General features: G+C 41.5%; 1 protein-coding gene across 6 annotated transcripts in view; it reads right to left on the bottom strand.

Annotated features, from left to right (window-relative positions):
- The window catches only part of FAM126B (family with sequence similarity 126 member B), a 221,862-nt gene that overhangs the window by 156,238 nt on the left and 40,524 nt on the right, over positions 1-25,100 (bottom strand). For 3 of the 6 annotated variants that reach the window (XM_029606224.1, XM_029606227.1, XM_029606221.1), the window contains exons 3-4: positions 15,215-15,263; positions 3,222-3,422 (exon numbers count right to left, since the gene is read on the bottom strand). The exons of 1 other annotated variant lie outside the window; for it this stretch is intronic. The gene's annotated coding sequence lies outside the window, so the exon portion shown is untranslated. The remainder of the gene's footprint in view (positions 1-3,221; positions 3,423-15,214; positions 15,264-25,100) is intronic. 2 more of the 6 variants (XM_029606225.1, XM_029606222.1) reach the window with 1 other exon arrangement.

A 25,100-nucleotide genomic window follows, 5' to 3' on the forward strand; every position in this document is an offset into this window, starting at 1 on the left:
TGGCACATTTAAAACTAAATCGGAGAAAGTTTTTTCACTCAACGCACAATTAAACTCTGGAATTTGTTGCCAGAGGATGTGGTTAGTACAGTTAGTGTAGCTATATTTAAAAAAGGATTGGATAAGTCCATTACCTGCTATTAAGTTGACTTAGAAAATAGCTACTGCTATTACTAAGAGTAACATGGAATAGACTTAGTTTTTGGGTACTTGCCAGGTTCTTATGGCCTGGATTTGCCACTGTTGGAAACAGGATGCTGGGCTTGATGGACCCTTGGTCTGACCTAGTATGGCATGTTCTTGTGTTCTACTGGGGTTCCACTAAATTATACAGCATCAAAAAAGATAAGTGCTTGATTTTTACAGAAAACATAAAAATTAAAAAAATTGGAGCTGATTTATGATTGATAAGGCTATGAAGGCTATCTTATGCTGGTAGAGCCTGTTATGAGGTCTTTAAATTTAATATTTGGAGATAATGCCTTGTATTTCACAATATCTGAATACTATATAACAATATCTGAATACTATATAACCAGAGATTTTTGCATTTTGCCTGAATACTTATCACCATCGTACAGCACTGCGTAAAATTAGTAGTGCTATTATTAAAAAGCTGGGCAGTGCTATTATTAAAAAGCTGGTAGAATTTTGGGGAGCTTTGGTCTACTAGAGGAGTCTAGTGTGTGAAATGTAGCCTCTCTATTATGTGAATGTGGGCATGGGAAGAATATTGGAAGGACGACTGACCAATTAAAATGGAAGGTCATCATCTTATGTGGGAAATCAGTGTGCGTTGCATTAAAACATGATGATGCTTTGCAACTTTGTCTAAGTTGGATAAGTCACTAAAGCCTGACCCTCACAAACTGTGGTCTGAAGTGACTACCACAAATAAACACCTATATTAGGTCAAGCACTTGAACTCATAAGACTATGGACTCAAAAAGGTTATTAACTGGGCTAAAACTAAGCAGATGTTTCATGATAAAGACCAATAGAAGCTTCAACTGAAGCAAGATCCAAACTATTTTACCATTAGACTTCCATAAATAAGCACCGAATTGTATAAGATTAATCACAGTCATAAGCAAAACAAAATTAAAAAAAAAAAAAGGTACAGAATTCACTGTGTTATAATAATGCAAAAAAGCAGAGATTCTATGTTAAAGATGCTATTTTCACATTAATAACTACATGAAGAGAAATGACTGAAATTTTCAAATACTCAAATGGTAACTTCAGAAATAAAAATATACATATACACACATATATATTTATATATTTACACACACATACACACACCAAAAAAAAACCATGCTTAGGGTTGCCTGTTTGTTGGCTGCGCATTGGCGCCCCACCAGCCACTAATCATGAAATTAGAAAACACATACCCGTACCCACTGAACCTGCTTTAGCCAAGGGTGCCCAGCCTCGAAGATCCCCCAATCTCCCTCACCCCAGCCCTTACCCCACTGTGATTCCACAGAACATCCAGGGCAAAAAGCACCCCACATCGCTTCTACCCCTCCTTCAGCTTTGGCAAAATGGTCATCAGTTAACCTGAGGCTAGTATCATTATGGTGTACAACAGAATCTCTCAAATCAAACAGACGAATGTGCAGAAAAATTCAATGTCCACACACAATTTGAAATAAAAAGAGTTATTTTAGACGGCAAACTCCACAGTGTTGTACAATGCAACAGTTCAAGAAAGGGTCCCCCCGACACGGACCTGTGTTTCGCCGCGAGGCTGCGTCAGGAGGGACAAGGCAATATTTTATTTTTTCTGTAATAATTTTCACGAACGGCGTCACTGGGAGTGCTTTGTCCCTCCCGACGCAGCCTCGCGGCGAAACACGGGTCCGTGTCGGGGGGGGACCCTTTCTTGAACTGTTGCATTGTACAACACTGTGGAGTTTGCCGTCTAAAATAACTCTTTTTATTTCAAATTGTGTGTGGAAATTGAATTTTTCTGCACATTCGTCTGTTTGATTTGATTGCTTGCAGTAGTGCTCCTTTTTTGTTTCTTGTACAACAGAATCTGCCATACACCATAATGATGCTGGCCTTGGGTTGACTAGTGGCCATTTTGCAAAAGCAGAGGAATGAGGCAGGAACAAAGAGGGATGGCTTCTGCCCCAGAAAGACCCATGGAGCGGTGAAGTGTTAAGAGCAGGGGTGGAGATCGGCTGGGTCCTGGGGAAGGGGAAACTTCCATTTCCTTGATTTTTTCTAGTTTTATTGCTGTTTTGTGGGGTTTTTTTCTACCTTTTGGATAATGGGAAGGGGGATCAGTAGTGTGCCTGGGTCAGATTGGGAAGAAGATCAAGAGTGTGCTGGGGAAGGCAGGGTGGTAAGAATATGATGGGGCTGGCCTAGTGAAAGGGGAAAAGGGTTAGGGAATGCTGGGGTTAGGGAGGGACCCCCAGAGTGTGCTTGGGTCAGGGAGAGGAGTACTTGGTATTGGGCAGGATATGCTAATGAGGAAAAGGTCAGTGTGTTGGGTTCGGGCTAGTGAGGGAGGTCAGCGTGTGTTGGGATCAGGCAGGGGAGGGAGGGTCAGAGAATTCTGGATTTGAGCTGGGGCGCAGGAGGGGGTGTGTCAGGGTCTAATGGGGTCAAGCTGGGAAAGAGAGGTCAGGAGTGCATTGGATCCCTGGGAGGAGAGGTGTCCAGAGTGTGCTGGGGACAAGACTTACACTGCTGCTTCACTAGCTGACCCTGCATGCGGCATTTTCCAGGCACAATAGCATTTTAACTATTGCTTCTGTGAATAGTTTGAGAGCTACTGTAGCCAGTAACCATGGAGCCTGTGTCACATGACTGATATCACCTGAGGACATCTGGGTCTGCATAAAAGGATTGCCTGCTAGGCTTCCATAGATTAAGCCTTACTCTGCTGCTTCCATAGCGGGACCCTTCATACTGCACTTTCCAGGAACAATACCTGTTGCTTCTGTGAATCGTTGGAGAGCTGCTGTAGTGAGTAACATGAAGCCTGTGTCACATGACTATGACCTCACCACTTGAGGATTTTGAGGCCTGCCTGCTAGGTGGGCCTTGCCCCTTTGATGGACATTCAGGACCCTGGACCCCGACCAGAAAACTCCACCTCCCCTTTCCATCTCCCTTTCCCACTGCACCCCCTCCAATCCTCCTGTGCAAATCCCTCTGCTCTCTCCTTCCACACCATGTTATAATTTATTAACTTTACTCACCTTGTTTAAATATTAGCTTTTTTATTCTTGTAAAGCACCCTTTTCTCTTGAGATGATCCTTTTCTCATGCATAATCAAGTTCGTTTTCATTTTACTTCTTGTTCCTTGTAAATATTTAATTGTTTAAAACAATTAAATTGTATTTTTCTTCTTGTTACATGTAAATCAATGTGATGTTCTTCGAACGTTGGTATATAAAAGCTTCAAATAAATAAAATAAATAAATAGCACATTAATACTGAAGTTATAGCTCATTTAAGAAAGTCTTCAGCTGAATGTGTGTGGTTTGTTTTTTTTAAGTATTGGGCATTCATTTATTGGTTTAGAATGTATTCAGCGATCCTTATAATTATTGGTCATAGTCAGTATGCAAGGCTCACAAGAAGAGGGAGGCTAATTCTTATTCTTCCTTTTTTATATACATAGCTGCATAGTAACAAGAGATCTCCTTCAGTTGCTTTTTATTGGCTAAATGCAAGATCAATTAGGAATAAGGTGAATATTCATGATTTATTTTAAATCGTTTATATACCACCTATACAAATGTTTGTAAGATCTAAGCGGTTTACAATAAGATAAGAAAATACATTAAGAAAATTAGAGAACACAGAACATTTATGCAAGGGTAATACAAAAGAGCATAATCAGAAAAACTATGGAATACAAATTTAAATTGTAGTTAAAATAATATTTAAAAACTAAAAGAGTAGAAAAGGTGAAATAGTATGTACAATGTGTTTGTATGTCATTTGCTAAAAAAAAAAATTGAAGAACATAAGTACATTTTTAGCGCCTTTTTGAACTCTTAAATTTGATAGTGGCCAGAGAAAGTCTGGGAGTGAGTTCCATAACTGGGGGCCTGCCACTGAGAAGGCACATTTTCTCGTTAAGTCGAGTCTAGCCATCTTGACCATGGGAACTTCTACAAAAAAAAACCAAACAAAAAAAAAACCAAACATTTGTCCTGCGAACACAATTACCATGGTGGTTGGTAGCTTAGATACAGATAGATTGGATTTATTCTGAACAGTAGAATATTGGCATTATAAATGTGATAATGTACATACGATATGCCATACTGGGTCAGACCAAGGGTAAATCAAGCCCAGTATCCTGTGTCCAACAGTGGCCAACCAAGTCACAAGTATCTGGTAAGTACCCAAACTTAAAGGGTAGGTTTACCACTTTGCGCACACATGGACGCACCGATTTTCTACCATGTGCACACTGTCGTGCGCATGGTGGAAAATCCGTGGGATGCGCGCACATGCGTGCCGGCTTTTATAATGGAGTGCACCAGGATTTGTACTGGAATTAGTGCTGTTAACATTCATAAATGATCTGGAAAAGGGAAAGACAAGTGAGACAATCAAATTTGCAGATGATACAGAAGTATTCAAAGTTGTTAAAACATTAACAGATTGTAAGGAAATGAAAAAAGACCTTGCAAGACAGGGGGACTGGGCATCTAAATGTCTGATGAAGTTTAATGTGGACAAGTGCAAAGTGATACACAAAGGATTTCTTTTCCTCTAACTACAGGCATGAAAAGTTGTGTTCTTTATTAAGAGTCACTACCTAGGAAGTCAGTGTACTATCATTTTGGACAGTATACTGACATCCTCAGTTAAGTGTGAGGCGGTGGTCAAAAAAGCAAATAGAATGTTAGGAATAAGAAAGCCTGAGTGCCTAGCTGTATCATGTATGATTGGGCGAGGAATGGAAGGTTAATTGATGGGATGCTAACTACATGCATTTTGATTGCTACCACTGGGTTCCATTCTTGAGAAAGCTATGTGGACCACACCAGCAAGCTTTCTGTTTCTCTTTCAGGAAATACAACCTCATGTTGAAATAGGTGTCTCCTAACTCCATTACATAATGGCGCCCTCAACATATGCGGCCTGCCTTGTGTTCTCTCCAAGTGTGTGCCCTGTTCCTTTCTCATTCCTCTCGCCTCTTTAAAATGTTATTATGAAAAAGAGATGATGCCAATTATACTTCACATCATCCTTCATCTGTAAGGCTTGATATCAGGATTGGCCTCAATCAGGGAACTTGACCCCCGCTTTGCTTTTACACATAAAAAGAAGAGCTTCAGGTGGCAGATCACAAGACCAGGAAGGAATGGCTGCTGTAACAGGCCAACTAAAGCTCCTAAGGTTGCATAGCTTGTTCCTCCAGTATGGTACAGGTGGGCCAAGAATGGTAGGCACGTCACCGCTCTCGTTTTATTAGCTTTATGAAGGGATTTCTTGTAGTCATCCATCTGCTATATAGTTAGGCATTTGCATGAAGGGAAACCCTTGTGAGGCAGGAGAGATGTAGACTGCATAGAGTTCTTTAATGGCAGCTAGGGCTAGCTAATGAATGCAAAAACCTGGGGCATTGATGTATTGTAAAATGTGTCACTCAAGGGACATTGACTGTACTTTATACACCTTTTCTAATACACTTACACATGTAGCATAGTAAGACTGATGGATGGGAATGCAAAATGTGTGAGTTCAGGGGCAGACAGACAATAGGAAGAAAAGTGCTGTATGTTTTCTCCTCTAATATATCTTGAGCATGTACCTGCTTCCCTAGCCCTCAACACTTCTAATTGTTGTGCTTCAGATTCTAATCCTCCTTATAGTGAATCTACAGCCCCTAAGAGTGGTCCCACATCCCATGTTGTCTCTTCTTTCCCTAATCTGTCTGCTTGACAACTTCACCACTTCTTGTTTCTTCTAATCATGCCCATGACCTGAAACAGAAAAAAAAAAACCCTTCTTCACATTTTCCTCTGATACCTTATCTGTTTTCCCCATCCCCAGATGTTCTATCCTTTTTTCACTCTCAACCTCATGGTCACCAGCAACATAGGGAGAAGGGCCCAGTATGCTAGATTAAAAAACATGTAGTCCACACGCCAAGATTAGCTGAAGCTATGGCAATTATTTGTATTAACTCCCTCCAAAGTGGCAGAATAAGGAGAAAGCTATCCCTTGGTGTCTCTGATCTGTCCTTTGTAGTTTGCTACACTCTATAACCACGCTCCTCTTCTAGGCCCAACTATGCAGAATGACAGACTGTGGAGAGGGGAACCTGCGGGAAATGCTTGAACATCCCTTGTGCTCTACCTTGTAACCATGAAAAGAATATATGCAAACTGCCATCATGGCTATCCCCTTACCAAAAAAGTCTTACAGGTCAATATCCAAAACCATTTAGAGGAATAAATCACAACTTAGCCATTTAACTATTAAAATGGGTAGCTGATTATTGACCAAATGGAAAGAGAAACATTACACAGTTATATACAGACTAATGTGTTAAACAAATTTTATTTTAACAAAATATTAAGAACATAAGACTTGCCATACTGGATCAGACTAAAGGTCCATCAAGCCCAGTATCCTGTTGCTAACAGTGGCCAAGCCAGGTCACAAGTACCTGGTGGGATCCCAAGGGACAGAGAGACTCCAAGCTGCTTATCTCAAGAATAAGCTCTACCTAAATAATGGTTAATGGACTATTTCCTCTGGGAGCATGTTCAAACCTTTTTAAATGCAGCTACACTAAAAGCTTTCACCACATCCTCTGGAAACAAATTCCAGAGCTTAATTATGCATGGAGGAAAAAATATTTTCTATTAGTTTTAAATGTATTACCTAGTAACTTCATTGTGTATCCCCTGGTCTTTGTACTTCCAAAAACAGTAAACAACTGATTAACATTTATGTTATATCTCATGCATTTACAGAGGAGGCAAAGCGATATCTGGAAAACTCTGTTGGAGATTTGTTTTAAGTGCCTGTAAATTGTCAAACAGGTACTGAGTAATATAAAATTGGTGATTCTGAATTCGCGTATTTAACATTGCTGAATTAAAGAATTTCTTTGCAAATTCATCCAACAGTTTATGATCTTTGTGAGGTGGTGTATTCAAATGAATACGGGATTTTCATGCCTTCTGCATCGCTGACTCAACGACAGAGTTATGCAGAAGCTGAGAAGTATGAAAAGGAGAATCTTTCATCTTATATTTTATATCAATTTTCCTGGAAGTTGGAAGCATGGACAATGGAGTGTCCCAGGATCTCTCTATCAGCTGTGTCAGAACAGAATGCTGTGGAAGTGCTATTGGTTCTGTGGGGGCATCAAAAATCTTCAGTAAGCCCATCATTTCCTGGCGTGGATCAGGCAATTTCCTGGTTTCAACATTTAGAAATTTTCCAATCTTCTCTATGAATTGAGCATAAGATAAGTCTTCTGGGGGTGAAGATGGTTCAGGAGGTATCTCTGCCGGGTCAGACGGATAACCCGTGGAAGTGTCTGCAGAGGTATCCGTATCATATTCAAGTGGGGATGAATGTGGTACTGGATGAACCTTGGGTGCTGGACCTTGTGTGACAGGAACCACTGGAACTGTTGGTAAGGTAGTAGGTTGGGTTTGAATATTTGATTTTTCTACTGACTGTAGAAATTGAGACAAAATGTTGGTAATTTGGGTCAGGGCCTGAGTAGCAAGACCCAAAGTGGACGGTACCTGTGTTGGTTCCGTACTTGGTGGTAGAGACAAAGGAGTTACCTCTTCTGAACCGTTCCCTGGAGTGGGTTGAGATTGGCCTGGACTTGATGCCCCAATGGAAATTATAGACTCTGTATCTGCCTGTAAGTTTGTACCTGAGGCAACGGAGGGTAAAGTGACTTGCCCAAAGTCACAAGGAGAGACAGTGGGATTTGAACCCTAGTCTCCCCAGATCATAACTCGCTCTTCTAACCACTAGGCTACTCCTCCACTCCACTGTTGAACTTTATTCAAAGACATCTTGCTCAAGGAGGCCCCACTCCAAGAGAAAGAATTACTCCAGCATTTCACTGACCTGGAAATTTCCTCCATCTTTCAGACCTGGTCCTCAGAGACATCCAGTCACAAATATAATTACCTGCACCATGGTCTGGCCCCAGATACCAATAACAGATATCATGGCCATCAATAATGGATAACTTCCTGCCAAATACACAGCCTTTGAAGCTACTAGGTGCAAGTTTCTTTGAGTCAGCATAAGATCCAACTTTTATTTTTCCTGTTAGCACTGAAAATGGGCTGTTGAGGGGCTGCCACTCAGCAAGACAACTCAAAGCAAAATTTGAGAAGAAAAACAAAAAATACCCAACACTAAGATGAACAAGTCCATGAAGGAGTGCAGATGGAAAAAAAAAAAAAAAAGACTGAGGGGCTCACAAGGCAACTCTCGTGCATACATGATAGTACAAAAGCACTATTAGCTAAGGGAGAAGGGTCTTTTCGGCGCCATAAGATGACATCTACATATCATAGCTAATTCAGCCCTGCTTGTCAAATGAGAACTTAAAACAATTTATTTGTTTTTATATATTGACATTCACCCAAGAGTATCACATCGATTTACATAATATTTAGTGAGATACTGTGATAAAAAGATTAAGTTCCCTTTGCTAGGCTTCCAGCCTGGGAATCCAAGGTCAACACCGATATTACAGAAGTAACTTAGCAGATATATTTCAAAATATATTTTCTATAGCTAGCTAAATATTAGCAATATATGGAAGATGCAAAGGAGAGAGAGGGAAACATTGGTAGTTTATTGATGAGCCTTCGCTGATTTAAGGAGCCAGTGAAGGAATACCCTGTTTCCCCGAAAATAAGACAGTGTCTTATATTAATTTTTGCTACCAAAGATGCACTAGGCCTTATTTTCAGGGGATGTCTAATAGAGCTGCTGGCTGCCCCTGCGTCAGCCATGTCCCACCAGTGTGCTGTCAGAGAGAGGTAAGAGTGTGCAGCATTCATGGTAGTCAGCTTGGGCTGACTCTGCTGCTTTTGAACCTCTGCACACTGCTTGGAAGGGGTCCCCCGACTGGTACTGCCACCATCCCCAGTTGTCAGTAATCTTGCTGCCACTGTCACTGCTGCCACATGGCTATTGGGGAGGCGTCGATTGCTGCTACTGACACTGAAGCCCATTCTGCTGCCTCCTCTGTGCAGGCCCCGTGGGCTTCCACTTTCTCCATGCTGATCTCGTACATTGTGAGATCCACATAGAGAAAGTGCTATTCTTGCACATTCCCAAAGATTACATGTGCCAAACACTAAAAAGTAATTTTTTTTTTTTTACCTTTGCTGGCTGATGTTCATTTTCTAATCGGTTGGTCACAGGCTGGTTTTTTTTCCCACCTTCCCTTTCTTATTTTTTTGCCAATTCCTTTTATATTGTCCTTTTTTCTTCCGTATTTCTTTTCTCTCCATCTTCTTCCCTCAAACACAGTCAGGTTCTCATTCTCACATGCATTTCTCTCACACACACATACACACACACACAGGCTCTCACTGTCACATGCTGTCTCTCATACAATCATTCATACACACAGTCTCTCACTGGCACATGCTGTCTGACGCTCACACACACAGGCTCTCTCTCACTCCCACATGCTGTCTTGCTCAAGCATAGGCTCTCACCGTCACACGCTGTCTCTCTCTCACACACACACAGAGACTCTCACATGCTGTCTCTGCAAACATTCAGATCCTCACTCCCACACACAATCTCTCAACTCATCTCATACACGCACGCACACACCCTCTACAAACCCTCAGCCTCTCTCTCACCTCTGGGCCTCCTCTTCGCGGGTCGCCGCAGGATGGGCTCTGCAGCGGCCCTGAACTTCTCGGGCCGCGGCAGCCCTGCTACCGGGCCTCTTCCTCTTCTTGGGCCGCTGCGACTTGGGATTCGCAGCAGCCCGCGGCGGCACCTCCTCTTCTGCACGCGCTGATGCACTTCCTTCTTCCTGCCCACGCGGCTCCGGCAACGTTTACTTCTGGGGCCGCACAGGCAGGAAGGAGGAAGAGCATCAGCGCGTTTGAACGCGATCTTTTTCTTCGGGCAAGGAGGCTCAGCGGCCGGGGGCATTGGCTCCTCTCGGGATACCACTGCTCGCGTCTGCCCCTAATACCTTGGAAACTTTATTTAAAAAAAAAAAAAAAAAAAAATTGACGTCACAGGATTGCCCGGCCCACCGGGGGAAGCCCGATCCCCCGATAGGTCAATCCGCCCCTGTTTACAAGGGATGGCTTACTTTCGGGGGAGGTCTTATATTTAGGAATTCGGCAAAATCTCTACTAGGTCTTATTTTTGGGGGATGTCTTATTTTCGGGGAAACACGGTATATAGGAGAAAACAGCATAACACCTTAAAGGACCAGATCCAGAGATTTGGCTCAGTCCACCTTAAGCCCAGTACATCAGGGAATCCTGGTCTGGGTGGAAGTCCCTGGATAGGAGTATAACTAGCTAGGCCCAGAAGGGAGAGAAGAAAAACATTATTCACATTTTGTAGGTTAACATTTATTACTGACAAGAAACAAGAATATAATTAAGTTTGAGACATTTTTGCCAGAGTCCAGCCTGAGTCTGTTCTCTCACTACCCCAAGACCACTTGCAGTGTCACAGAGCCCAACAGATGTAATAGCCATTCCCATCTATTGAAAGCTATTGTTACTGGATTAATAGTAATATCATATGCTAGAGATATAGGCTGCTATAATAAAATGTGTGTTAATATTCACGGCCCATGTGTAGGCCCTGAGAGACCTGCTACTCACTCCCGATGCTGGTCAGTCTCAGTGCTCTTGGAAGCCACCAGTCAGCATCCCACCCCGCCTGGTCTCTCCTGTCAGCCCAGATGGGGTACGGCCTCAGCGCAGCAGGAACACCGCTGAACCCAGCATCCCATGCTGCCACAATCTGGCCTTCCCATAGGCATGTGTGCACATACATGCACAGTGGTGAGAACGTCAGAGCAACGCCTCCAGACATCAGCCTCTTGGACTATTTAAGCCCACAGCAGTTCCTTGCCTCAGCAACAAGCCTCCTGCTTTGCAATGTGTGTTGCCAGTGTTTAGTTCCTACATCGTCAGCTTGCCTTCTCCTGCCTTGCCTCGCCTCCTGCAGCCTCATCCTTGCCTTGCTCTGTTATCCTTGTCTGCTCCTGCTTCCTTTGTCTAGCCCGTTTCGTCCAGCAATGTTTTGTTCATCTTGTCCAGTTCCTTCAGTGTCTTCGTCCTCTCTTGGCTTGACTTTCCACACCTGACCTTCTGCCTGGACCTGACCATGTTCTTTCCACCGCCTGGACCTGACCATGCCTGTTTACAGCCTGCCCCCGACCTTGGCCTATCTCTGACTCACAGAACCCAAAGGCAGATGAGGCAGCTGATATAGGTGAAACTCCTGGTTTGCCAGGTATCAGCATAGGCCTTATAGCTTTGCCTACGAGGCTGCCTCAACTGCACCTCAGCACCAAGGAACCAGGCCAATTTTTACAGTATGACATCTGCAAACAAGTTTATTAAAAATAAAAATCTGCCTAGTCAGGAGTTACATTATACAGAAATAGAATGAACTCGAGTACTTCAGCCTAGACTTTACAGCACCACCCACTGCAGAACTCTAAATTCCTGTATACACAAACATTGGCCGTTGCATACCCATTGAGAACAGCAGAGCCCACTGCACCAACACTGAGTCACATTGTTTCTCAAGCACCTTTGCTCAGCTGCTCTGAAGTTATTCTGCTGCATGTAATTTTACCCCCACTCTTATAGGACTGTAATTCTTTGTGCTTACTATTTCCAAAACAAACAAACAATGGAACAGTGAAGCTAGTTTGTCAGTTAACAGAATTTGTTTATAAGACCTCAGACCTTAAACCACACAAAAAAGTGTTGTTATACTGGATAACAGCAGCAGAGTGGCGACACTGTATATAAATATATGTAACCAGGTCAAAATAGATTTTTCTGCACGTTTAAAACATTAGAGGAAAAGCAATTCAAATAAGAACAACTGCTTTTACAAGTCAGCCAAAGAACAGTGGAGGTGCAGTTAAGGAACTGAGGCAAATCATTATGTGCTAACTGAATAGTAAGGTTTTTATTATAATTTTGATCATTAAAATTAAACTGAGGTATTATCTATATAATTTGTAACATAGTATAGTAATGACGGCAGAAAAAGACCAAATTGGTCCATCTAGTCTGCCCAGCAAGCTTCCCAAGGTAGCATGATTTCATCTCAGATAACCCATACAAGTACAGATAGAGATATACCTTGATCTCCTACAAAAGGTCTTCGTTTTAATCTTATGTTTATGCAACATTAGAGAACCATTTGTCTACTTCCACTTTGCTATAAGAGGAACAGTGAACATGTACCTCTTTTCCAAGAGCTGCAGCTAAGTCAGTTTGTTTTAGCATCTAGCCCTTGTCAGGAAGAGCAGCAAATTTGCTGGAAAAAAAATGCTGTTTAAATAATCAAGACAGCATTTTTTTCTGTCATTTTTCCATTCTTGAAAAGGTACATGTGTTTAAAGCTTTTCAGATTTACCCTACCAAGTCAATCCCATCGTTACAAAGTCAAGTAAATCAGAGAGCTGCTGTTCTGATTCTTGCCAGAACCTCATGCAAGCATCACACTGAAAATAATAAGTGAAAAGTAGCTATATGGAGGAAGAGTTTTAAATGCATGTCTTACCTCCATGCTCTGCATTATTTATTTAAAACATTTTTTCTTTTATGCATTAAAAAAAAAAAAAAGAGGAATTCAGATAGTGTGACTGAGAACTAAAATACTCTTGGGTCTATCCTGTACCGAGCGGCAGGAAGAGCTGCGTTAGTGCCTGCGGCACCCGCGGTTGTCGCACGCACAGTGCAGCACACCTACCGCTCGATCCTGAACATTAATTTTATGTAAATGTAAACCGCGTCCGTGAAGCCTTAGGCCCACGCAACCCATTTTACTGGATAGAGCGCCTATACAGTATCCTGGGTGTGCGGGCCTAACGCTTCACGCCACGCTGGTATCTGTCATTTCAAATGCCATTTGAAATGACAGATACCAGGAAGTCGGGACTGCCAGTCCCCCCTCCCCTCCTCCCGAAGCAGGGCGCGAAAAGCAGCCTTGCTCCGGGAGGAGGGGAGAATAGACACTGACAGCGGCGAAGCGAAAAAAAAACCAAAAGCAATTTTGGTTTTTTTCCAAAAGCAACTTACTTTTGGGATCTTGACAGATCCCAAAAGTAAGTCGCTTTTGGACGCCTGCACAACTTACTTTGTTTTGCAGCCATCAGCAGGAACACATGGCGATCGTGGCTCCCGTAGCTCCTCCTGACGAAGATGGCCGCCTGCACGGGGAAAGTGTGCAATTGGCCGCTCAAGACGTGGCGTCACATCCCGTGACGCCAAACGTCGTGACGTCACGTCTTGAGCGGCCAATTGCACGCTTTCCCCCGTGCAGGCGGCCATCTTCGTCGGGAGGAGCTACGGGAGCCACGATCGCCATGTGTTCCTGCTGATGGCTGCAAAAAAAAGTAAGTTGTGCAGGCGTCCAAAAGCGACTTACTTTTGGGATCTTGACAGATCCCAAAAGTAAGTCACTTTTGGAAAAAAACCAAAATTTTGAAAAAAAACCAAAATTGCTTTTGTTTTTTTTTTCGCTTCGCCGCTGTCAGTGTCTATTCTCCCCTCCTCCCGGAGCAAGGCTGAAAAAGCAGCTCCGGGAGGAGGGAAGAACTGACAGCGGCGAAGCAACTTACTTTTTGCAGCCCCCTCCGGACATCGGAGGGGGGCTGCAACGTTTTTTTCGCTTTTTCGGGAGGAGGGGAGAGGACTGGGGCTGCCACGGAGACTGGCACCCACGATCGCGGCCAGGGCAGGTGAGCGGGGGCTGGGGGAAAGCTTGCCACCTACCCTGACCCCTGCCTCTACCGCAGGGGTCAGGGTAGGCGGTAAGTTTGCAGGTTAAACGCGCGACAAAACGGCAGGGAAAGATAGCAATAGTCGGGGCGCGGGTTACAGGATGCTAGGGAATAGCTAATTCGCTCGTTTGCATGCAATATCCATGCCGCGTGCGGAAGGGGTTGGCCGGGGATTTTAGGACGCGGTAGGAGTAGGTTATAGTGGATTCGGGATCGCAGGAAGGGATAACGCGGCCGGAAAGTGAGAAAAACGCGGCTTAGGAGCAGGGTAAACGCGGCCGCACTTTACAGGTTAGACCTGTCTGACGGGTAATATCAATAAGACTCTTGCCAAGATCACGCGTTGCCTTAATACAATTTCTAACTGGATGACAGATCAATAAAACAGATTCTATATCTTACTCATTTCCCTGAATCTAATATCCCAATTAATCTTATTTTTGGTAGATTGCCCTTTCAGATCAAATATGTGACCTAGGATCTATACTTGATACTACGCTTTTTCTTCGCTCTTATGAAAATGTACTAAATTCATCTTTCCATAAGTTTTGTATGCTGCATCATGTAAAGCCCTCTCTCAGAGTATGATCTGAAAAGTGTTATGCATGTGCTGTTTACTTCCTCTTTGGATTACTGCAATGCCTTATATGTTAGGCTGCCATACCCATCATTAACAGCTTTGTAGATAATACAAAATATTGCTCATGCATTGCTTCTAGTGTGCAGATTCGTGACCATATCTCTCCTGTTTTGTTCAACCTTCATTGGTTACCCACATATTGGAGGTTTAAGCTTGTTATGCTTATTTATGGACTAGCATCTAAATGTTTTAATACTGTGCTAAGGATTAATCATCCTCCACATGCTCTGCGGCCCTCATTTCAAAATTTACTGGAGGTACCCTCTATTAGGTAGGATCATTTGGCTAAAGCCAAGGATAAGTTGTTCAGTGTGTGTGGTCCATTCCTATCAAACATCTTTCGATTCTTTGGGCAAGGAGTCTTTTATTCTGAGATTTAGAAAATTACTGAAAGCATATTTATTTCAGCAGGCTTTTGATGAACTATGTTAGATGGCTGGTTCTGTCTGAATTGTAGTTCTGTTTATTTATAGTTCTAAAATTGGGACCCATTTAGAACTGCAGATATGTGGGATATAAGCACTTTAAATAAATTTATTCAATAAGGGTCAAAGTAGAACAAAAATCCACTTACTTGAAGTGCTCATCCATAGCTGCAGAGCACGATCATAAATCATACCAATCTTGGTAGGAAATAAGAAAATTTAAGAAAGTTTATTAGATCTATAGCATTTCTCCCAATGCACTAGAATCTGCTCTCTCAGAGTCAAAATGTGGTTAGAAACAAAACAAAACAAAACTGTGCTTTGCAAGCTGCTTTCAGGAGATTATGATGCAAGCCAGAAGCATTAAAACTAAAATACTTCTGTAATTTTCTTGCAGTAACAACAATTTCATAAGATAACTTTTCCCTCCAAAAGGATGCACAATAATAATATATCACTACAGGCACACAACATAGCTAGAATCTTTGCTGACTGAACTGAACTGTAAGAGAGAAAAATCAGAGAGCGTAGGATCTGTGACAGCACAGCAGGCAGGCACAAATGAGCAGACTGAGTGGATATAACATTTAAATACTAGTTCATAATGCCTAAACTATGGTGTACACATCAGTAGTTTTTTTCTTTTGTTTTTTTTTAACTGAACATTTGACTGCATAAACAATTGTATAAAACTGCACATAACAAAAAAGGTCAAACATTTTATACCCTATACGATGATCTCTGCCCATCCCTCCCTCCCCCCCAAAACACTCCCTATGGCTCATGTGAAGAAAGCAAAATGTCCAACACTAAAAAAAAACCAATAAAAGCAAAAGCTGGTTCATCGCAAACAAAAAGTCATTGGGTTTACTTCCAAGGAACATCAGTAGTTCTAAGGTAAAGCAAAGCAAGTTTTCTTGAGAGTTTCAATGTTCTTGTTTTCAGTCATACTTTAGAAGGCTAGGGGCAAATGGAGAATAGAGTCTGAATTCTATCAAATACCTCTATCTGAAAGAAACAATAGGCAGCTAGAAGTGCTGGGTACTAAGGGCATCATGGGGCACAGAAAAATTGTAGAGAAAGACAGGGCGTGAAATTTCCAATCAACTCGTCATGGGAGTCCAGAAATTTAGGTCTGGCAGGTAATTCCCTGGTGCTGCTGCTGCTCCAGTGCCAGGGAGCCACAGATGGAAAAAGAAAGCTCTTCTTTCCAGTGTCACGTCTTCCACAACTTCCTACAAACTAATGCTAAATAACCACTAGCAATGAAAAGAGATAGTAACAGGATCGTTTCTGCCTTCCACACTAAGTAGGGCAAAAAAGGAGGGGAGAGACTGGAAGAAAATCAAAGCAATAGGTGAGAGAAACAAGAGTCAGAGCAAGAAGGAGACTGACAAATGAGTGGTGGACAGGAAAGGAAAAATCTGGATATAACTGGTAACCATTTTGCTCATCTTGAAATCAGTAGAGGTGGGAATGGTAGGAAATGTATTCCTTTTTGTGTCATGCATGACAGTGCCAGAAACAGCCATGTAGGTACAGATGCATCTTTCCACTAGGCAGATGCACCAGCAAAATAAGCAGAAAAACAGAAAGAGACCCAACTTGTTGGTCGAAGCAACCTGCAGGCAGGGCCTAATTTCTGGTATTATTATACATGATCAAAACTCCTCCTCCTCCAAAGAATTTAAATTTAAGCAGGTATAGGGATGCCTCAGGAAATTTTATGGTCTGATTGTTGGAGCCAGGCTATGTGGTTATGCTATGTCTATCATTTTTGCCTCTTTGTCATTTTTTTCTTCATTTACCATACATAATATTGTAAATATTTTTATTCTAGGAATGTCATAGGTCAGACTGTATTGTACTATGTTTGAACTGTGTATTGATTTTGCAAAAATCTGCTATAAAAAAAAAAGTTTAAAAAAAAATTCCTTCTCCTCCTCACCACCAGTACTATGCAAGCCTGTCTAATAAAAGTTTTTATTTTTTTATTCGTGCACTTGGACAAGATATTATGTGCCCTGGGACTCTGATCCTCAAAGGAGAATGGATGGCGTTTCATCATAGTAATGTATGGAGATTGACAACACAAACCAATGAAAAGTCATTTTAACCACTGTAAGGCTTCCATTAGTGAACATAGTAAGACTTGCTACAAAGCAAGCGCACCATACTATTCTCTCAAATAGCCCTAACTGTATCAGATTAGATGTGTGTGCACAGCCCCACTCGGGCAGGCGGCACCACTGAATACAGGAGGCCTTCAGGACCAACAATGTTAAATGGGTACAGTGGTAAAACAGATTTTGTGTACACTGATTTCTTGTTTTGCTCTAGGACTTGCGTTTTCCCCAGAGAGAGGGCTCTTTTCTTTTAAACTGGCCTGCAGGTGGTGTTTGACTTTTAAACTGTAGTTCAAACTTAGGCGTGGGATGCTGGCTTGACTCAGAACACGGCTTTGACAGCATACATATCCCAGTATCCCTGAAGAAGCTTAAGATTAACATCCTGCGGTGCCCACTGGCCAGAAAGCTATTACTAGTCAAAAAGCTATAAATACTTTTACTCTGATTGGCCGTTCAGACATAGCTCACAGAGAACTAGCTGTGAAGTTGCTAGAATTATCTAGTGTTGGCTGGGAGTTCAGAGAGAGCAGACCTCTATACTGAAAACACTGCACCAACTATGGTGGACGGAACAGTTGCTGAAGTTCACAAGGTACTGATAAGTATAGTAGACTTTGCTAACTTTTACTGTTCAATATTTATTTTACCTGTTACAATTTACAAATTTAATCTTTTTCTATTCAGTATTCCCACTTTTTATTAATAAGTTCATTAGTTTGTTAACTCTGAGTGTCTTGGAATGATTAATGATCCACGTATTCTCTGTCTTTGGTCTACAGGGGCATTTCTAGGAACTGTGACACCCCTGGCTTGTGTTGGATTTAAGTATCTAGAAATAATCAGGGAATAGCTTGCAAATGGGGAATTATCCAGGAGTAAGTAGAACCCAGCTGGTGTAGATGCACATGCATGGGTGCAGGTAGGCCTAAGCAGTGTTCAACAGGACCCTCCGAGTGACCACAAGGTTAACCATGTTAGGGGTGGTGCTGAGGCATTATGTGACAAGTCCTCTTTGTATTATTGCATTGATTTCCTATTGAGAAACATTTCAAAAGATAAAAAACTAAGTCCTCAGATTTGAACTGCTCAAATGAAGAAAAAAGCCAAGCAAAGGGTTATGAAACTCAAGACTGAGCACTTCAACGGGCATGGTACACCAGTCCCTACACAAACATGTAGGTATTAGGAGAAAAGCACAATAATTGTTAAATAACTCTTACAAAAAGTGAAGGAGGGGGTGGGGGAAACAGGAAAAACAGTTCTGTAAAGTAGAACACAGAACAATTGAGCTTAATATTTCCTTGAAAATAGGGCTATCCATCCAAAGAATGGATCTCCCTTTACTAGAAAGCTGCCCGATTTTTGCATTCTATTCAAAAAGCTGATATGTTTTTTGGATGAGAAACTTTAAGCAACGTGATCTATGATATGTCTTGGTCTACTCCTTATTCATAAGTATTTGCTATATGTAGCCTTTTTCATATGTTCTGTCACCAAAGTTTTCAGTTTTATTAATTTTTAAATTGTGTTGTCCCTCCTGACGCAGCCCGATGTAAAACTTGGACCATGTCAGGGGACTTACTGCTTTTGAATCTATTATTTTGAAGCTTTTCATTAAAGATTTTGCTCAACAAGTTTAAAATTTTGCACAAAGGACAGTTCTAGGAGGGATCTGCCACATACATTTTCCGTTTGATGCTAAAGAATAAATATACCAAAACAAAGGAATTGATCTATCCATTAATAGGGATCTATCGATAGATATTATATAGATCTATATATATTGGAAAATAATCTAACTTCTGATTTGGTCTACTTAATAGATTTGAATGTTTATACACAAATAAAACCTAAAAGGATTACTGAAGACATATTCCAGATGGCAGAAGCTGGGCTGTACAAAAAAAAAAATAAAAAAATGAAGAATACCATACATAAGTGCCATACTAATTAGGTCATATCAAAGGTCCATTAAGCCCGGTATCCTGTTTCCAAAAGTGGCCAATCCAAGTCACAAGTACCTGGCAGAATCCCAAGGGGTAGACAGATTCAATGTTGTTTATCCCAGGGATGAGAAGTGGATTTCTGAAACTCCACTTTAATAATGGTTTATGGACTTCTCCAGGAACATACCTTTTCTAAACTCAGCTACACTAATAGCTTTTACCACATTCTCTAGCAACAAATTCCAGAGCTTAATTATCCGTCAAGTAAAAAAATAATTTTCTCTTATTAGTGTTAAATGTATCACCTAGTAACTTCATTGTGTGCCCCCTAATCTTTGTACTCTTTGAAAGGATAAAAACAACTGATTAATGTTTACTCATTCCACTCTACTTATTTTATAGACCTCTATAGTATCTGCCCTCAGCAGTCTCTTCTCCAAGCTGAAGAGTCCTAACCTCTTTAGCTTTTCTTCATAAGGGAATTGTTCCATCCCCTTTATCATCCTGATTGCCCTTCTCTGCATCTTTTCTAATTCTGATATATCTTTTTTGAGATGTGACCAGAACCGCACACAATACTCAAGATGACGTTGCACCATGGAGCGATACAGAGACATTGTATTATTCTCTGTTTTATTCTCCATTCCTTTCCTAATAATTACTAGCATTTTAATTGCTTTCTTGGCTGTTGCTGCACACTGAGCAGAAGATTTCAACGACAATGCCTAGATCCTTTTCCACTTTGCATTGCATTGTGTAGCTATAATTTGGGTTACTCTTCTCTAAGTGCATCACTTTGCATTGTCCATTTTAAATGTAGTTCTCCATTTGCATGCCCAGTCTCCCAGTTTTGCAAGGTCCTCTTGCAATTTCTCACAATATTCTTGTGATTTAACAACATTTTGTGTCATCAACAAAATTTGAGCAACTCACTTGTTGCTCCCATTTCTAGGTTGTTTATAAATATATTAAAAAGCAATGTCCCAGAACAGATCTCAGGGGCACTCCACTATTCACTTTTCTCCACTGGGAAAATTTACCATTTAGCCCTATTCTCTATTTTCTATCGTTTTGCAATCCACAATAGGACACTGCCCCCCATCCCATGACTTTTTAATTTCTTAAGAAATCTCTCAAAGGACTTTGTCAAATGCTTTCTGGAAATCAAGGTATACTATATCAACTTGCTCACCTTTATCCACATGTTTATTTACTCCCTCAAAAAATGTAGCAGATTGGTGAGGCAAGACTTCCCGTGGCTAAATCCATGTTGGCACTGTCCTATTAAACTATGCCTATCTATATATTTAGCAATTTTGTTTTTTTATGATAGTTTCCATCTTTTGCTTGGCACAGACAGACTCATTGGTCTGTAGCTTCCTGGATTACCCCTTGACCCCCTTTTAAAAAGATGGCATTATATTGGAACCATCCTGTCTTCAGGTACCATAGACCAGCTCTTCTCAACCGGTGTGTTGCAACACACCAGTGTGTCGCGTCTCCCAGTGTCCCACTGCCCCGTTGTACTTTCTATCATCCTTTTTCCAGCCTCTGCGGGCCAATTAGAAGCCTCCTTTCTTCCTACTCCCACAGCCCAGTGGGAAGCCTCCTTTATTCTGCCTGCCCCCACGCAGGCCAATCGGAAGCCTCCTCCCTTCTACCTGCCAGTGGGAGTAGGAAGAAGGGAGGAAGCCTTTGATTGGCCAGTGAGGCAGGCATCGCAGAGCCCGGGGGTAGGGTGGGAGGAATGGCAGTGTCTAACCCCGACGAAGCAAGGCTGCCCCGTGGCGGCGAAGAGGAAAACCCGACCCCGATAAAGCAAGGCCGCCACGGGAGCCCATCCCCGTGGTGGCGAAAAAAGAAGGCCCGCCGGAGTAAAGCTGTGGCGGAACTGGAGCCCATCCCTGCAGTGAAGGAAGAAGAAGTTTTTGGTGACAGCTTGTGTGTGTTGGTGTGAATGGAAGCCTGGGTGAGAGCTGGTGTGAATGGGTGCAGGTGCGAGAGCATTTGAATGTGATTGAGAGCTTGTATATAAAAGAGAGCATGAGTATAATTGAGAGAGAGACTGGTCAGGGAGATGACTGGTGAGAAAGAGACCAAGACTGGTCTGGGGTCTAATTGGGGTGTGTGTGTGTGTGTATATATATGAGTGACTGGTTGTGGGCGCTAAGGAAGAGGACTATGAGAACAGAGCTTCAGCAGCCCTTGCTGCTTCTGGTGAGTGCTATTGGAAGGGAAAGGAGTAGGAGAGTTGCTGGAGAGGCAGAAGACGACCAAACGGCCCATCCAGTCTGCCCAGCAAGCTTTCGCACTTTTTTTTCTCTCACATACTTATCTGTTTCTCTTGGCTCTTAGTAACCTTTTTTTTTTAATTGTATTTCCCTTCCACCCCCACAATTAATGTAGAGAGCAGCGTTGGACCTGCATCTAAGTGAAATAGCTTAATTTAGTTAGGGGTATTATCCACCGCAATAAGCAAGCTACACCCATGCTTATCTGTTTATTCAGACCATGTAATTCAGTCCTTGTTGATTGTTGCCTGAATATAGATCCACCTTTCTTCATTCCCCACTGCTGTTGAAGCAGAGGGCTATGCTGGATATGCGTGAATTGTCAAAATTTCCTCCCCTGCCGTTGAAGCAGAGAGCTATGCTGGATTTGCGTTGAAAGTGAAGTATCAGGTATTTTTTTGGTTTGGGGTAGTAACCACCGTAATAAGCAAGCTACTCCCTGCTTTTATGTGGTTGCAAATCCTTTTTTCCACATTTCCTCTTGCCGTTGAAGCATAGAGCCATGTTGGAATCGCATTATTGAATAAGGATATTCATCTCCAGGTAGTAGCCAACATTCCCCCAAGCCACCCCTATGCCTCTTGTCTTCATTCACATCCTCTAGACTTTATGGATCCATAGTATTTATCCCACACCCCTTTGAAATCCTTCACAGTTTTGGTCTTCACCACTTCCTCCGGAAGGGCGTTCCAGGTATCCACCACCCTCTCCGTGAAGAAATACTTCCTGACATTGGTTCTGAGTCTTCCTCCTTGGAGTTTTAAATCGTGACCCCTGGTTCTGCTGATTTTTTTGCAACGGAAAAGGTTTGTCGTTGTCTTTGGATCATTAAAACCTTTCAAGTATCTAAAAGTTTGTATCATTTATTTATTTATTTATTTTTTATTTTTATATACCGGAAGTTCCTGTATAAAATACATATCACTCCAGATTACAGGTAACAGAAATAACTACCGCCGTGTGGCGGTTTACAAGGAACATATCAAATGATTTACATGGAACATATCAAACGATTTATATGGAGTTACATGGAATATATCATACGATTGATCTATAATAAGTGGAGAACAAACTAAGTTCAACTTTGAGTACATAGGTTAGGCAAATAATAAATAGGTCAGATAAACATTATATTAATGCTATAGGACAGGAGGGTAGTTTATTTCTTGATCTTAGCTCTCTGGAAATGCTTGTAGGAAGAGCCAAGTCTTGAGTTTCACTTTAAAAGTGGTATGGCATGGCTCAAGGCGGAGGTCTCGTGGTAGTGAGTTCCAGAGTGACTATCACCCCTACTCCTCCTTTCCTCCAGGGTGTACATATTTAGATTCTTCAATCTCTCCTCATAAGTCATTTGATGAAGACTCTCCACCTTTTTGGTTGCCCTTCTCTGGACCACCTCCATCCTGTCTCTGTCCCTTTGGAGATACGGTCTCCAGAACTGAACACAGTACTCCAGGTGAGGCCTCACCAAGGATCTGTACAAGGGGATAATCACTTCCCTTTTCTTACTTTATATTCCTCTCTCTATGCAGCCCAGCATTCTTCTGGCTTTAGCTATCGCCTTGTCACATTGTTTCATTGACTTCAAATTATTAGACACTATCACCCCAAGGTCTCTCTCCTGCCCCGTGCACATCAGCCCTTCTCCCCCCATCGAATACAGTTCTTCCGGATTATTGGGTATTATGCGATGTCTGCTCTTTTGAAATATTTATTGATATTTGGACATGTTTTAATAATTTTTATGAGTTTTTAATTGTTGGATATTATTCTGTTCAGCAGCTATTTTGTAACATTTTTAGTATAGCTTTACAATTATTTCTGTATGGGGCTCTATAGCAGCTTGGCTTATTCTGTTTTCCCAATAGGAAATGTATTAGTGTTTAGGGCCTGGTTTAATAGTTGTATCTCTTAGACAGGGTTGTTACTGTTTGAGTGTGTTCCATAATAGAGGTGTAACTTTGTGCAGGTTAATTTGTGTGTGTTAGCAAATTGTTACATCAAATCTTTGTAAACCGTTGTGATGGCGAAAGAGAACGACGGTATATAAAACTTGATAGATAAATAAATAATAAATATTGCAAATCCTGAGAGTCTGTTAGGTGCTATATTTCTCTTTACATTTCTCCAGGTTCGCACTGCATGCAGAGTGGCATTTTTGGTTTTCCATTCCAGTTTGTCTCCATATTTATAATTTGTGGTTTTTCAGTACTTGGTGAAGGTCAGTTCTGCGTGTGTGACAGAGGTGAGGTATTTTACTAGCATGTAGGCATTGGTATCAATCTTATTTGTTGTTTTCTCAATAGGATATACATTAGTGGTAAATTACTGTCTTTTCATAAGGAAGGCTACTGTGCCTGGTAGTAAAGGGAGTTTGTTTTGCTTTTACTGAGATGTCAAAAGAACCAGAATATCTTTTTTGTATGGCGAGTTATACAGGGTAATGCCCTAGATCTGCTCTGCACTCATTGTTGGGGGTTGAGGGGATTCCTGTAGATGCAGAGTGCATGTTTACATTTAGCCCCGTGATGGTCACATCTGTCAGGTGTGTCCTGGCCAAAAAAAGGTTGAGAACCACTGCCATAGACGATTTTAATGATAGTTTACAAATTACTAATTTAGCAGTTCCACGGTTTCATTCTTCAGTTCTTTCAGCGCACTGGGATGTATATGATCTGGTCCAGGTGATTTAGTACTCTTTAGTTTGTCAATTTGACCCATTATATATCTTCCAGGTACACTGAGATTTGTTTCACTTCTGCTAAATCATCACCTATGAATATAATTTTTTTGGCATGGGTATCTGTCTTACATCTTCCCAGTGAAGATCGAAGCAAAGAATGCATTTTAGTCTCTCTGCTATGGCTTTGTTATCCCTAAGTGCCCCTTTTATCCCTTGATCATCTAATGCTCAGACTCCCTTGCAGACTTTTCACTTCAAATATACCTGAAAAAAAGTTTTTTATTATGAGTTTTTCAAATTATCTATTTGCCTTCCTTATCAATGCTTTGCATTTAACTTGCCAGTGCTTATGCTGTTTCCCCATTTCCTTTATTCAGATCCCTTTTCCATGTCTTGAAACATGTTCTTTTATATATTATAGCCTCTCTCATCTCACCTGTTAACCATACCGCTAGTCACTTAGCCTTCCTTGCACTTTTTTTTTTTTTATTATTTATTTGTGCAATTTTACAATTATTCAAGAAAATCTTGTACAGAAATCAGGAAAAACAATGTATCTTAGTCGGTACTATAACATCAGTATCGTCTAATTTAACCATGTAAAAGTAAAAGAAAGGAAAAAATTTCCTCTTATTGTTTCACTGAAGAGATCCACAAAAAGGAGGACGGATCTTACCAAACCTTCAAACACAATATAGTCATAAACAAATTACAGGTAATTCCGGATTATTAACAGCACCCCATATTTATTTATATGTGAGGTATAGGGAATCCTTCAGGGTACATCGTCTATGGCCAGTGGCATCTTACCAACTAAGAACTGTGTTAACTGGGGTGGATCGAAAAAAACATAAGTATTTTGCAAATATTTAACCACACACTTGCATGGAAATTTAAGGAAATATCTAGCCCCAATTAACAAGACCTGAGGTCTCAAAAGGAGAAAGGCCTTCCTTTTCTTCTGTGTCTCACGGGACAAGTCAGGA

This window comes from Rhinatrema bivittatum, chromosome 6 (genome assembly GCF_901001135.1).
Source record: "Rhinatrema bivittatum chromosome 6, aRhiBiv1.1, whole genome shotgun sequence".
NCBI lineage: Eukaryota > Metazoa > Chordata > Amphibia > Gymnophiona > Rhinatrematidae > Rhinatrema > Rhinatrema bivittatum.